Here is a 16,191-nt window from a genome sequence, read left to right as displayed (position 1 = left end):
ACTTTTACATTGGAAAACCTTAGTTCTCAGTGAATGAATGCTTTGTCATGTACCACAGTAATTTATATGTTTCCCTGTTTCTAAATTATACACATGAGAATGATGTGAACTTTATATAATTAAACAAAGCCTATAAGCAATTAGCTTTGCAGGTACATTTTTACTCAAATGATTTAACTGATTTGAAATCACTTACAGAAGATTAGTGACAATAATGCATGATTATGACCTCATGGGTTCCTCTGCTACTGGCAGAAGTCATAGGAGAATATGAGTGACTGTTCAGCAAATTAAATAAATGAATTGATCCCAGCAGCTCAGTATGCCTAAAAATCATACTAGCCTTTCAAGTTTTATTCTGAAACTGATTACTGTACTTTTTTGAAGGTAACATGTTATTTAATGGCATATCATTGATGGATGAATTTAAAATGAAATTTCTAAAGAGTAATTAGAATACATGTGATAAACTGTCTACAGTTAGGGTGATTTATGTAGCAAAAAGATAAGGTGCAATTTGATGGGTCTTGCAATGAATTACTGTCAAATTACTTCTGACTGAATACAGTGCAGGATTTAATTACTACAGAATTAATACTATTTGCAAGTAGAATGTCTTTGTCAGATTACATTAATAAGTGTATACTCTACAACAATGTCTACAGCAAACAAAAGGGCATCATCTTTTGATATAAAAATAACTGTTAAATGTATGGTTATTTGTTGGCTAAACTCAAAGACAAAATATTTCCTAGCTCAGTATAGTTTAGTTGCTTTAATCCTATGCTAAGTGTTTTTAAAAATGTATTCCAGAGAATGTGGTATGAAAGATATCTTAATTCAGATTTTCTAGTTCTTAAAATTACATAAAGTTGTATTAATCGTATTATGATTGGAAAATCTTTTTATCTGAGAAGAGCTTAACTGTCAAAATTAAATGCTTTATTGGGTCCCGTGTTAAAAAGCTTTACCCCAGTCAATCCAAACCTTTCTAAAATATTCTTTTAGATCTACTAATCAGTTTTATTGTACCCACAATAAGACATTAGCCTAATTTTAATGAGAATAGTTAACTCCTTATGATATACATTGGTTATCAGTCATTTGCTGAGTGTATACTTTAGATTATATGTTGTAGAATGTAAATTTAAAATATGCTTGTCACCAAGGATTATTTCATTGAATTCATAAATGAAGCATAATTTATTAATGGTGGTTTCTGAAATGAAAGTCACGAATTCTAATTTAAAAAAATGTTAGTTTTCTGAAGAACAATAGGCAGTTTGGGGGAATTCTTGTGAAATATACTGTGACAAAACACAACCTGAAGTGATTTCAATAGTTAAACTTGTTTTACATTTCTGATTTAGTGATTCATGAGAGAAAAAAATTGTTCAGTGAAGTAAGGTCACTCATGTGGTCCTGTGCCAGAGGCTTTGTGTGCAATCCTAATGAAACTGGAAAATAAATATTTCAAGAGACTGAAAGTTGTTGATAGGTTTTAAATGCATTGATGAGTAGAGGGGCTTCATGGTTCTTGGATGCATATCTGTATTTATTCAAACAGTTACACACAGTAGACATAATGGGCCAAATTTATTCTTCATGTTATGTTACTGATTTCCAGGGAGTTGCACCAGGTATGATTCAGATCTGTATATGTGTACACAGGTAGTGTATTATGGGACAAACCCTGGTCCCTTTGAAATCGATAGCAAAACTCACAGGGTATATGTCTACACTGTAATAAAAGACCTGTGCCTTGGCACTGGCTGGCCTAGGTCAGCTGACTGCGGCTTACAGGACTCATTCTGCAGGGCTGTAAAATTGCAGTGTAGACATTCAAACTTAGCTTGGAGCCTGGGCTCAGAGACCGCTCAAGGGGGAAGGGTCTCAGAGCCTGGGCTCCAGTCTGAGCCTGAATATCTGCACTGATATTTTTAACCTCACAGCCCAAGTCAGCTGACCCAGGCTCTTAGACTTGGTGCCACTGGTTTATCATCACAGTGTAGACATACAGACATTGACTTCAGTGGGACTGGGAGTTTGCCCTCAATGCCTCAGTTGTGCATGTTTATGTTCATATTGCAATAAGGATACAGTAACTTAAGCTTTCTTTCAATTAAATAATCATAAAAGAAATTACAGGATCTATTTGTATTCTGCTTTTACTTTTCTGAGAAACCCATTCCCTCTATTTGCAGACTCTTTGAGTACCTGATTGTGAGATGCAATGTGACTGAACCACATTCAGAATGGGCCCAGCTACATCTACACTTACAATAGTGTGGAGAATACAAAGACTGCATGCCCACTTAGCACAGGTGTAAATAGCAGTGTAGATGGCAAGACAGTGCTTAGGTGACTAGAGTACAGTAGAGTGCCCTACACACTTGAACACCCAGGGTATATACCCTATGCAGTTCTCTACATGCCTGAGCAGTGCCTTCCATGTCTTCTCTGTGCTGGAGTCTTTCCCCACTGCCATGCCCCTGCCAGAGCCTTTCTTCGCTGCAGTGAAGCTGTGGCAAAGGGGAGCTGCTGTGGCCTCTCTCTGCTGCTGGACTTGTCTTTCACTGCAGCATGTAGCTATGCACCACAGTGACAAGCGTGGATACTGCCTGCCTTTCTCTGGGGCAGTAGTTACATGTCTAGTGCCTGTACTTTGCATGCTGCCAAAGGTGTAGACTTAGCCTTAGATTGTAAGATCTTTATTAGATTGTAAATTATTCAGGGCAGGGGATTTGTCAAGTGTTTGTACAGCCCCCAGCACAATATATAAAGTAATTGAATAATAACCCTGCACTTTCAAAAATATTTTGGACTTACTACTGTTCAGAACCTCTCTCAACAGTAGTAAGCCCTGACTTCCATGCTGGATTTTAAAACATCTAGATATGCATGTGTGTATCTGAATATAGGAGAGATCATGGATGACCATTCAGATATGAGGAAACTTACCCCACTCCAGTATGTGGTACATTTTGCAGTAATCGTCATTCCCAGATTTGGGGCTGGTGGGTAAAGTGCATAGTTGTTTGCTTTTGCAGAGGTGCAATGCCACATGAGATGAGTGATGGAGCTTGTGTAATGTTGCATTTTAAATACTTATTTTTGAGGGACATGGGCATGGTGGCAAGGTTCTGTGATGTCTTATGGCGATTTCCTTCCACCCACATCTTATGCTGGATACCTGATCATAAAGAGTCAAAGAGGAGAATTCATTGTAGACTTTATTTTGAGCCTGAAGAAGCAGGACTTTGGGAGTATAGTTGGTTCTGTGAGACTATTCTGACGTGGTTCAAAATCTTGCAGTTTATGTACCTCGCTGTCAAGTCTTAGGGCCAGATCCTCAACTAGTGTAAATCATCATAGCCCTGTTGGAGTCACTGGAGCTATGGCAATCATGACAGGGACAAAGGAGAGACAACGTAAATAGATTTCTCCTCTATATTCTTAGATGTCTGTATACTAATGCAAGAAGTATGGGGAATAAACAGGAAGAATTACATATCCTAATGAATAATCACAATTATGACATAACTGGCATCACAGACAGATAATTCTGCAGTACATTGAAATTTTGGTGGCATAGTAAAAATTGAAGCCTTTATTGACTCAGATAAGAAAATGAATTATACATTAGTACATTAGCCCTGTTGTTTAATTCTATTTTCAGTGTGCCACAACATTTTGTGTTTAAAAAATTTAGAATTTATTGAAGGAAGTGTGAAGATTCCTTTGGCCTTTGGCAGCTGGGAAGGTATGCAAAGTCTTTTGAAATGGAGGGATAAGCATATTAATTGGATGTTTGTGCTAAACTGATCAGCAGAGAAGTAGATAACTATGTAACCTAGTAACAATTTAAATGTTAACAGCCCTTTCTGAGGCATCAGGTAGTTTGGGCTATTATTTCTTTTTATCTCTGACTCTGGCAGATATCACTGCATTCCTGTTCACTTGGCTTACATTTGGAAGGATTTCTTTGCAGTTATGAGGGCCAGAAACATTTGTTTAAATGAAAGCTTAGATTCTGATGTACAATTCTGGAGCAAGCAGTGGGTTCTGTGGGAAATGTTGTGTTTGTGGAATCAAGAAATGCATTTTGATTACAACCCTCCTTGTCAGACCACACAAGCACTGCATAAGGGCAGTTGCAATCTGGAGTTGGAGTAAATGCTAGATGCAGAATTTCTGAGGTATGCGGTTGCTGCATAGGACATGAAATATGTCTGCTTTGGTATTTGCACACTGCTATTTCAGTTCCAATGCACACCCATCTCTTGTTCAACAGGCAGCAGCAATAGTTGAGATGAGCAAGTGGTACACGACACAGTCTAGCATGCAGAGTAGCTGTATTTTAACTGAATAGCCTGCTTGTATGGAGGGAGCAAGGAGCAGTTGTTAACAAACAATCTGAGGAATCAGGATGTGTGGATTATACCCCTTGTTCTGTATTTACTCACTTTGTGATCTAGAGTAACAACCTTTTTGTACCTCAACAACCTCATTTGCAAATGGACATAATACTACAGACCTGCTTGGTTAAAGTAGCCCTTCCTTGTCCTCACAGCTTCTGCCATTGTCTTCTCATATTGTTCTACCCTACTGACATCGTTCTTGTGAAACTTCAGGCTTCTGATCTCCTTGTACCTCCTATACAGTGATACTCCTCAGCTTTTGTTGTGTGCTAGAGCATACGAAAGTGCAAAGGGGTGGGGGGAGGGGTTGCTGGAGTTTATAATTAATTCTGCTGAGAAGAGAGAGAGGTTTTAGCCTGGGGGTTATGGGCTGCTCTTTTCTGACTATGAGGACGCTCACATGGCCTGCTGCTACTGACAGAGAGAAAGGCCCAGAGCCTTACCCAAATAGTTTTGTCTTGAGCTAGTGGCAGGAAAGGCATCCCCTGTGAGTGTTGCCACCTCTTTCATAAGGATGAATCATAACCAAAGCAAAGATGAGAAGGAAGTCACTCAGACAACTCAGTAAGTGAAGTCTGGTTATGCTGAGATTGACTCATCATTGATACTGATGATTTATTTGTATTACCATAGTGCTTAGGAGCCCTAGCCATGAACCAGGACCCCATTGTGCCAGGCTCTGTACAGAAACAGAGCAAAAAGGTGGCTCTGCTCCAAGTCGCTGACAATCTAAGTATAAAGACAAGAGACAATGTATGGATATAGACAGATGGTGGTGTACAAGGAAACAATAAGACAGTACTGGTCAACATGATAGGGAGTATGCTGTGGACAAAAGGATACCTGCTGTCAAATTTTTTGTACATGTCATGGCAAAAGAGTTTTGAGGAGGGATCTCAAGGTGGATAATGAGGTAGCTTTGTGAATGTTTATGGGGAGTATCTCCCAAGCATGAGGGCAGCATAGAAGAAAGCACAAAGGTGCTTGTTTGAAAATTTTACTCGTGGGTAATGGATATCAGAACGACTCTGTTGTTTTTTAGTAATATCTGCAAAACTGTATAACGACATAAAAATGCAGATAAATGACATAAAATGAAGAGATTACATTACATACTGCTCTTTTTCTCATTATTTTTTATGCTTTGCCTTAGTAATAGCCTCAATCCAGCATGAACACTCCATGACCTTCATCTTCCAGGTTATATGAACTGATGAAGATATCATATATTGGCCCTATGGCAAACATGTAACAGGAAGGTCTGCCAGCTGTACGTGATTTAAAAACAAACAAAGCCTCTAAAACTTTAGCTCTACAGGAGATAGTTAAGTGCTCTTAGATGGAAAGCTCTCTCAAGATCTTTGGTGAATTATTTCCCTTCCTTCATGACTACTTTGCTAAATAACTCCTGATTCTGCAGCTAGTGAGGTGGGGAAATTAATTTTTTTTTGCCTTCCCACCAGTGTGCATGGACTGGCTTTGGACCTCCTTTTGAATGGACAAGCTACAGAACTGAACAACCAAAGTTACCTGACGAAAGTGCATGTTTACATAACCCTGCTTCTCCAGGATAGTCAGTGTTCTCAATGGAAGAAAATTGTCCTCTATGTGGCTCGGCTGTAGCTGTGGAGTTTCCTTTTTTCTCCGTGAGCACTGTCTAGCCATCCAAATGGCAATCTTTCATTGGCACTGTCTCTTTTATCTCTCTCTCTCTCTGACATTCAAAACCATCAGCTGAAAAGAGACTAGTAACCTTGGGCCATGATCCTTTTAAAATAATTTCCCATCTGATTTGACATTCAGCCCTATAGAGAAGAACTTGCCTTCCAAGTCCACCAGCATTGCTCCCATGAGCTCAGTCCCCAGGCCATCACGTGGGGAGAGCAAGACTGACAGAACTACTATAGAATTCCATGGCCACTAGAGAGAATTTGTGACTGCTCAGCGAAAAAGGCTCTCTTGGGTGAGTTGGTTCTGATGTTGTTATTCTCTTTGTTTTCCAACTCAGTGTATGAGATGCAATAAAATCTAGGGACCGATCCTCAAATAGTGAAAAGTGGTATAGTTCTACTGAGCTCAGTAGAGCTATGCTGATTCATGCCATTTGAGAATCTGATGAATAATTTCATCTTGATTAATATTCTAGTTCATCCATACATCCACAACTGCAGAAAGAGCCTATCTGAGCTTCAAGGATTCACAGGTTTTATTAGGCATCTGCTGAAACAGGGATACTTCTTGTTGCTGCTCTGAAAGGGAGGCTGTTTCCATCCAAAACAAAATCATTCAGCTGTTTTAAATCATTGCAAATTTTGTAAAAAGTAAACCATGTTCTACAGAGGAGGTGAAACACTACCAGTTATAGCTACATATATTGCCCTCAAAATCATTGAAGTCAGCTGATCTGATTAATTTAAAAAAACCACACACACAAACATTTTTTTAATTTATGTTTTTCTTTTTTCAGATAAATTAGGCAAACCCTTGGGGTTTCATAATAAATACTAAACATTTAACTGATCCTATAGCAACCTGGTCAAATTTGTTTCTTCTTAAACAGTCATGATATTTGACATCACGTTGGAAAGACGTGCTAAAATATATTGTAGAACATTAGATGTTGGAGTTGATAAGTTGTCCCCCGACCTTTATTTTAACACACACAGAGATGCACAAAATTAATGGTTTCCACAATCATCTGATTGTTCTAGCACGAGATGAATAGGTAGTTCTCTAAATTATTCACAGAATAAACATATGAATGACATTTTAAAAAATATAGTGGTTTCATTTGAATATAATTGTTCATATAACGAGACTAATACCATGCATGATTATTTATTGAGTAACCTCTACATTAATCATACTTTCCTTCTTCATGAATTTCTTCTGCTTCAATCCATTTTAAGCCTTTATGCTCTGGTGCAGCAACACTGCTAATGTTAATCAGAATTAATAGAGCTACTGTGAGAGATGCTGTGTATTCACCACTGAAATATTAAATGAAGTGAAATTTTAGTTGCAGAGTTTGGGAATTGTCTACACCAACAAGATCATAGAATACAGATTTCGTCTTCACTTTTCCCCATAGGAGTTTAGTGCTTGGTACTCCCTCATGTCTACTTTTAGAGGAAAATCAGAGCATCTCTCCAATTTCCCATTTCCACATATAACTATATGATAGAATTCAAGATCCTATGGGAAGCAGGACATGAGAACAGCAAAACAAGGACACTGGACTTCATAAAATCAGATTTCAACTGATTCAGCAAAATAGTGGGCAAGTTCCCATGGAAAGACCAAATTCATGGTTCATCTGGTTAGTTTCACATTCATTGGATTTTAAAAATCGTAAACTTCGTGATTTCAGCTATTTAAATTTGAAATTTCACAGTGTTATAATTGTAAAAGTCCTGACCCAAAAAGGAGTTGCTGGGGCTTTTACTGTATTAATGGAATGATGTCAGATTGGAGGGAGGTCTTGAGTGGGGTTCCACAGAGATTTGTTCTGGGTCTGGCGTTGTTTAGCATCATAATTAATTACCTTGATGTAAGAATAGAGAGCATACTGATCAAAAATGCAGGTGACAGAAAGCTGGGGGTTTGCCAACACTTTGGAGAATAGTGCTAAAATTCAGAGGTATGTCGATGAATTGAAGAACTGGGCTACAGATAACAAAATGAAATTCAACAAAGACAAATGTAAGGTGCTACACATAGGGAAGAAAAACCAAATGCACAAATACAGAAGGGGGCTAACTGGCTTGGCAGCAGCACTGCTGAGAAAGGTCTGAGGCTTGTGGTGGATCAAAACCTCAACATGAGACAGCAATGTGATGCTGTTACAAAGAAAGCAAATGCAATTTTAGGTTGCATTAACAAAGGCATTGCATACAAGTCATGGGAAGTGATTAGGCCTTAGCTGGAATATTCTGTCCAATTGTGGTCACCAATGTGTAGAAAGGATGTGGAGAAACTGTTAAGGATCCAGAAGCAAGTGACAAAGATAATCAAAGGGATGGAATGCAAGCCATGTGAGCAAAGGTTGAAGGAATTGCAGGACTGGCTGCAGGCACCAGCAAAGGAAGCAGGTGCTTGGAGTGGCCAATGGAAAGGGGCGGCACATCTGAGTCTTTGGCGCCGATTTGGCGGCAGGCACCTCAGTCCCTCTTGGGGCGGCAGAGCTGCTGCCGAAGTGCCGCTGATTGTTGCTTTATCTTTTTCTTTTTTCCCCCGCTTGGGGTGGCAAAAAAGCTGGAGCCGGCCCTGAGGAATTGGGTATGTTAGTTTGGAAAAGAAGAGGTTAAGGGGGGGGGGCATGAGAGTGATCAAGTACTTGAAAGGCTGCCATAAGAGATGTTGGGGAGAGTTCTCTCTTGCCACGGAGGGCAGGACAAGAGGCGATGTGTTCAAACTACAGCATAGCAGTTTTAGATTAAATCTCAGAAAAAACTTCCTAACTGAAAGAAAAGTAGGACAATGGAACAGACTGTCTAAGGAAGTTGTGGAAGATCCTTCAGTGGAGGTTTTCAAAGGCTGGATAGCCGTCTGTCTTGGATTGCTTAGACACAACAAATCCTATATTTAGGTTTAGGGGAAGAGATGGCTCAGTAGTTTGCGCTTTAGTCTACTAAACCCAGGGTTGTGAGTTTCAATCTTTGAGGGTGCCACTTAGGGACCCAGGATAAAATCAGTAGTTGGTCCTGCTAGTAAAGGCAGGGAGCTAGACTCAATGACCTTCCAAGGTCCCTTCCAGTTCTTTCAGCATTCCTTACAAGCATTTTTTCCTGTATTTCTGAAATTGCTAAAAAAAAAAAATTATATGACAAACTATAATAAAATAACAGAGAATCCTGTGGCACCTTATAGACTAACAGACGTTTTGGAGCATGAGCTATAAACAAGAAATTTGCAATTCACCTGAAAAATGGATGGCAGCTCACGTACACCATGGAACTGCCTGACCCCCATGACCCAGCAAAGACTTTTCGAGCACAAACAGTTAGACTATTAAAAGGGAGGAAATGCCTCAAGAAACCTTTCCTCTCTCATCTCTACTCATGGCAGCAAGGTTGTTTGAAAGACAAAGAACCATAATTGAACAGACGGGAATGGTCCTAACTGCAAGGCTTTCCAGTTAGCATGGACTGCTGAAAGTTTTGGGATAAGAGGCACCTTTTTGTTTTCAAATCTTATTTAGCTTGGTAAAGCTTAGGAATTAGATTGCAGTTTTCATCTTTTATTTGTTTGGTAACTAATTCTTACTTTTATGCCTTTATCACTCCATAATAACTTAAAATCCATCTTTTTCTAGTTAATATACTTGTTTTATTGTTTTATCTAAAACAATGTGTTTTGATTGAAGCGTTTGGGGAATCTCTACTCGGGTTAACAAAAGCTGGTGCATAATTATTCCATTTGGTGGAATGACAGACTTCTAATGAGCTTACACTGTTTGTGCAGGTCCTCAGCAGTGTAAGACACACATTCTAGGATGCAAGGCTGGCATTGCGGTATTTGTAGATGTTACCCTGTATGTAATTCACAAGTGGCTGGGAGAACATTCTTGTAACTTTGCTAGAAGAGACTTTACATGCTAATGGTGGTCCCGTGAGCAGATCTGGAGAGGCTGCTTGTCACTAGCAATGCAGTGTAAAAGTCACCCTGTGGTGGAGAGTTAAAGGGACACCGCAGTTCAACAGTTCAGATTACACCTTGGGGGATGTCACAAGGATAAAATTAATTTCTGTTTTAAATCCATGTAAGTCAATGGTGTATGAATTTGACCCGTAGAGTTCTAGCTAGAACTAAAAACGATGACCTCACAGGTTCTCTGAGGTAAACAAGATGCAGGTTCTTGGGGGAAATGCTGTAGATCCATTTTACAGTTAGACAACCAACTGATCAGAAGTGGGTCCTTCTAGTTCAGAAGGGGCTTTCTAATTTTATTGAGTAGTGGAAGGAAAGTGAGTTTAGGCTGAAACTGTCTGAAGAGTCTGAGACTGTGAGAGAAAAAGGATGTGAGTGCTGCAAAATCTTCACATATTTTGTATTGAAACCCAGTGGAAATCTCCAAGAGGATTTGCACATTTAACTGTGTTTAGTACATGCTTTACTTGGGTTCCACAGAAGTAGAATGGGTTCTACCTTGTAGATTAGGTGAAAGGTAGAATTTATCCATTTATCTGTACTGGGCTATGTTAATGCACAGCAGAAGTGCACTGTATTTAAGACTACTTTAGAATATAGCTCAGAAGCTCCTGCATCTTTTGAGAGAGAGAGACAGAGAGAGAGACTACTTTGATATCAGCTGCACTGAAGTTTCTGGACTGGCTTTCTGTTAACTTTTTAATGCAAATTCTAGACGTGGGCAATGATTTTTAAACCCTTGAATGGAATGCACTTAGCTGTGAGGTCACTACTCACCCTGTCAAGTCACAACAATTAAAATTGGCTGGGAGTCACTTGCTTAGTCATTTTGTTACACCAGGACTATTAGCAGACCTTTCTCCGGAAAGGGATTCTCTAGAAGAGGAAAGAGCTCCTCTTGGTGGTACTCCAGCATCTACTTTTCACAAGCTTCAGGGATGTTGCAAAGTGTGTGTGTTTGGTTTAGCTTTTGGTAGTTTCTTTTTTTCTTTTCTTTTTTATCCTTGACTCTTATGACTGCTGATATTTCTTGTGGCGGCAGCAGCAGTACTTATTTTAGAATCGCCTTTGGTGAGCAGTTTTATTTTTTTAAACTTTGTAAGTGTCTAGCTGCTCTGGTAACAGGCATTCTTTAGGTCAATTAACCACACAAAATAAGTTTATAGAAATAAGTAAGGGCCAGTAACTATATTGGCTTGCTTGTACTTTTATTTTCATTGAGAGAAAAATAGAAAATGCTTCTCTGAGATTACTAGAAATAAAAATCTGCTCTTGTTTAGCTTTTGTCATCCTCTGTCTATAATAGGAATTGGGTAGGGCACAAGTCATATTTCAGAGCTATGCAAACCACAATATAGCCACTCCTGACTTGGGTGAAATTAAGTTCCATGCTGTCTGACTAACAGAAGCTCTGCATCTTCCTTTGCTGTCCTAGAGACAAGTTATTTTTGAGTGGGAAATTTCTCCCTTCATTGGTGAGACCTTGCCTTTTCAGGCATGCACTTTTTACTCCATCTCCAGGGCAAAACCCCTGGTGATGATCATATTAAGAAATAGGCTTAAGAGATTCAGTCTTAGGACATAGTATGTTTTTGTTGTTGTTGTGCAATATTCTTTATTTATGAAAATAAAAAGAAATGTTTACTTCATTCCCACTATTGCCTATATCAGAGGTGGGCAAACTACGGCTCACAGGCCACATCCAGTCTGTGGGACCATCCTGTCTGGCCCTTGAGCTCCTGGCCAGGGAGGCTAGCCCCCGGACTCTCCCCTGCTGTCTTCCCTCCCCTGGAGCCATGCTGCTGCACAGGCAATGTGGCTGGTTCCATCCGGGTGGCGGGGCTGTCAGCTCCTGCTGCTCTGAGCGGCATGGTAAGGGGGTGGCGGTGGGGGTGGGGGTTGGATAAGGGGTAGGAGGTCCTGGAGGGCAGTCTGGGATCAGATGGCACTTGGATGGGGCGGAGGTTGGGTGGGCGATCAGGAGATGGGGAAAGGGGGGGTTGGACTGGGGCGTGGGCGTCCCAGGGCCTGTCAGGGGAAGGGGGTGTGGATAGGGCTCGAGGCAGTCCGGGGACAGGGAGTGGTGGGAGGTTGGATGGGGGTTGAGTCCCAGGGGGAGCAGTTGGGGGCAGGGGTCCTGGGAGGTGGCAGTCAGGGGAAGAGGAGCAGGGGGGTTGGATGGGTAAGGGGTTCTGAGGGGGGCAGTCAGGGGACGGAAAGTGGGTGGGGGTGGATGGGAGCACAACCTTCCCTACCTGGCCCTCCATACAGTTTTGCACCCCAGTGTGGCCCTTGGGCCAAAAAGTTTGCCTACTCCTGGTCTATATACATGTAGTCACATGACACATTGGGGATGACCAATGTACTCGTGTCATAAACAGATAGTTAAGGGTTAATGCCTCTTTTACCTGTAAAGGGTTAAGAAGTTCACCTAGCCTAGCTGACACCTGACTAGAGAAACCAATGGGGGAACAAGATGTTTCAAAAGGAAAGAGGGAAGTTTTCCTTTGAGTTTCTCAGTTTCAGCTGGAGTGAAAAAGATCAAGGAACCAGCCTCTTATCAGAGTAGGAAGTTTTAGAAAGGGATAAATAGGTTTATGTTTATTTTCTTTGTAACTTGTCTTATGCAATTAGAGGTAGAATCAAATTGAGTATTTGGGTATGTTTTTGTGTAACTAAACTTGTGCCCAGGGGAACATCCTCTGTGTTTTGAATCTGTTGTCTGTGAGAGTAGCTGGTATGCGCATCTCTCCCATAGGGTTTTAATTAGAAGTCTTTTTGTTAATACCTGATTGATTTTTCCTTGTTTTTAGATACAAGGGGATTGGATCTGGACTCACCAGGGAATTGGTGAAGTCCCTCAAAACTACCCAGGGAAAAAAGTAGTGCTTGGAGGATGGTGGCAGGGATACCAGATCTAAGCTGATAATTAACCTTAGAAGTGTCCATGCAGGTCCCCACATCTGTACCCTAAAGTTCAGAGTGGAGAAGGAACCTTGACAGCTTGGCTTTCAGTTTTTCTGTATTGTTCTAACTAAAGAGCCTTCTGTTTACACTGTTTATTCAAGACTTATTTGTCCTCCTCTTGTATCTTCAGCAGATTATTTTTTTTAACTTGCAGAATGCATTGCTATTTCAGAGATCATTCTTTTTAATACTTTGTTGTTGTCTAAGCCTATTATGTTTCAGTTGTGTTCCTCAAATGTTTTGCCTGCTTAAACATATTCATAATTCATTCTTTTCCTTGATGTTAAAGGAAGTAACTCAATGATTCCTACTGTGCATTTACTGAAACTTTTTTTCTCTAAAATATGATTATTCTATTAGATGTTAACAAAACCCAGTTAATAGCCATACATTCCTGTTTTTGTTTTTTTAATGGTTTTGCCCCTCTCCTGGCACACCTTCAGGATATTTTTCTCATTTACTATGATATGTTTTACAAGCAACCTTCTCTATATAAGAACTGTGTAGTTCTTCAATCTTTTTTTCTATGTGCTTATGGGTTTTTTTTAGGTATGTAAAATACTATATTTCCTTCCTGTTTGGATGCTCTCCATAGTGTAAGGCCACAACCATCCGTTTCCAAACGTAGTTTCCCTTACTCATGTCTGACTTTCAAGATTCTTCATGGTTTTATGTGCTATTTATGGGCCCAGTCCTGATGCAACGAGTAACTTTACAGATGTGCATAATAGTTTACAGGGTGTTTTCCATAGTTCTTTAATTGTTAGTAGCATGAACTAACCTATTTTTACAAAATAGAAGATTACATTTTTATTTTGCTGTTAACTCCAGTAGCAGTGCAGGGAAGGAATCATTCCTCACAGAGGCACTATTCCCTTCCTGCTCCAGAAAAGTTGGGTGCTGGGCGCATATCCACAAAGGGACTTGAGCATTGCAATAATGAGTATCACAGTACCTAACTTTTAGACACCTAGAAAAATCACAGGTACACCCCTCTATGCATACTGCCTGAGTTAGGTGCCTTGTACAGGGAATGGGAAGATATAGGCACCTCAGAATACAATATAGAAAAGCCAGCATGCTAAGTGGGAAACATCAGGTTCTTGAAGCCTGATCCAAGACGCCTATGTAGATGATTCTTTCCGCCAGGACTAGGAGAAGTTGCAGTTTTACCTACCCTGGAGATGGTGGCATTTTTCGTGATTCATGGGCAAACAACCTGGAGCACCTGGAAAAAGTCCCGCCCCCCTTCCCTTGGTGAAAAAGATAGTGCATCAGGCAGGCAAAGGACTAGACTTAAGCCTAAAAAGCTGTCAAATAGCCAACAGAGTGATGACCTCTCGCGCACACCAGGTAGGTCAAGGGCCCCATGATAAATCCGCTAACAGGCCAAGGTGAATGCTATCCAAAAGTGGTCTTTGTCCAGTCAACGAAACAGGCTTCAACTCCTGCTTAGGCTTGCCGCATATTTACACGGTGTTCTGTACCACACATATGCCAAGGGGGATCGCCTGCCGCACGCGACTGAACAGACCTGACCAGAAAGCCGACACAGCCAATAAGTGCAGTGTCAGGTGGACTGAGAGCTGTCAGAAGTGCCTTTAACCAGCTTAAGGGACACTCAGCGTCTGACCCTCGTGTAGGCCAGACTTCGTGACAAACACTCATAACCACAGACTGCACTCCCGCCCAGGCCCGTGTAGGACAGGTTGACTGGCAACACGCGACCAGATAATAGATTCCATCCTTCGGATTTCGCAGCAAAGAAACTGTGTGAGAGAAAGCCACCGGGTCAATCAGAGGCAAATAAGAATGCTACGTGGCCATGTGTATACCCTGGAAAGTTACGCCATTTGGCGTTTGGACGTGAGGGTGGCGGTTCCAACTACTAATCAAGACCATTGCTTGCGCTGAAGTGGCTCAATACGCAAGGGAAACCAAGCATAATAACTGCGTTTCAATGGTTTTAGCTCCCACGATTTGATTTTGAATTCTAACGCACATCTCAGAGCTTCTAACAAGAGTAGCTGATGGTACTCCTCATCGAAGCCTCCTCCAGACGCTCACTGAAAATTGGTTCCGAAAATGGTGATAATCTATGTAGCTTTGAATAATTACGTGTACGGTAAGTGTGCATTGTGGTGTTAGTCTCGTCTATTTACGAAGTTCTAGGAAGGAAATCACCGGCCCAGCTCCGCTCGATCTCCCACACTCCGCCCCTTGAGATTTGGAGGCCCCGCTCCGTCCAAAGAGCGGGCCTGAACTGGCAGAAGCAGCAGACAACCCTACCCAAGAGGTTCAGGCAAAGCCTGAAATATCACATAGTGCACCAGCGGAGAGCGGTTCGCAATCAACTAAAACAACCCCATCACCTACATCACTTCCAGAGGGACCAAGCCCAAGTCCACAGTCTAAGGAGAAACTGATGTCTCCAGCATCAAGGGAACAATTCCAGGCTGAGCAGGAAGCAGATGACAGCCTTCAGAAAGCTTGGGTGGTGGCATGGAGCACCCAACCATCTCTCAGCTCTTCTAACCGATCCCGGCTTGTTGTAGAACAAGGACTTTTATACAAGGAGACTCTTTCTGGTGGACACCAGGAAGACTGGCATCCTCAAAGACATTTGGTAGTTCCAACTAGGTACAGGGTAAAGCTGTTAAGCTTAGCTCGTGATCATCCCAGTGGCCATTCTGGGGTGAACAGAATCAAAGACAGGTTGAGGAAGTCCTTCCACTGGGAGGGAATGGGCAAGGACGTTGCTAATTATGTCCAGTCTTGTGAGGTGTGCCAACGAGTGGGAAAGCCCCAAGACCAGGTCAGAGCCCCTCTCCAGCTACTCTCCATAATTGTCCCATTTCAGTGAGTAGCTGTGGATATTTTAGGTCCTTTCCCAAAGAAGACCCCCAGAGGAAAGCAGTACATACTGACTTTCATGGATTTTGCTACTCGATGGCCAGAAGCAATAGCTCTAAGCAACACCAGGGCTAAAAGTGTGTGCCAGGCTTTAGCAGACATTTTTGCCAGGGTAGGTTGGCCTCAGACATCCTTACAGATTCGGGAACTAATTTCCAGGCAGGGACTATGAAAAACGTGTGGGAAGCTCATGGGGTAAATCACTTGGTTGCCACCCCTTATCACCATCAAACCAATGGCC

At 41.3% G+C, this 16,191-nt stretch overlaps 1 protein-coding gene across 5 annotated transcripts in view; it reads left to right on the top strand.

The window, feature by feature from the left end:
• The window catches only part of CTNND2 (catenin delta 2), a 1,230,307-nt gene that overhangs the window by 433,639 nt on the left and 780,477 nt on the right, over window positions 1-16,191 (top strand). The gene's annotated exons all lie outside the window — the stretch shown is intronic.

This window comes from Chelonoidis abingdonii, chromosome 2 (genome assembly GCF_003597395.2).
Source record: "Chelonoidis abingdonii isolate Lonesome George chromosome 2, CheloAbing_2.0, whole genome shotgun sequence".
NCBI classification, from domain to species: domain Eukaryota; kingdom Metazoa; phylum Chordata; order Testudines; family Testudinidae; genus Chelonoidis; species Chelonoidis abingdonii.
Note: the sequence above shows the minus strand (reverse complement) of the source record. Positions and strands in the feature narration are given on the sequence as shown.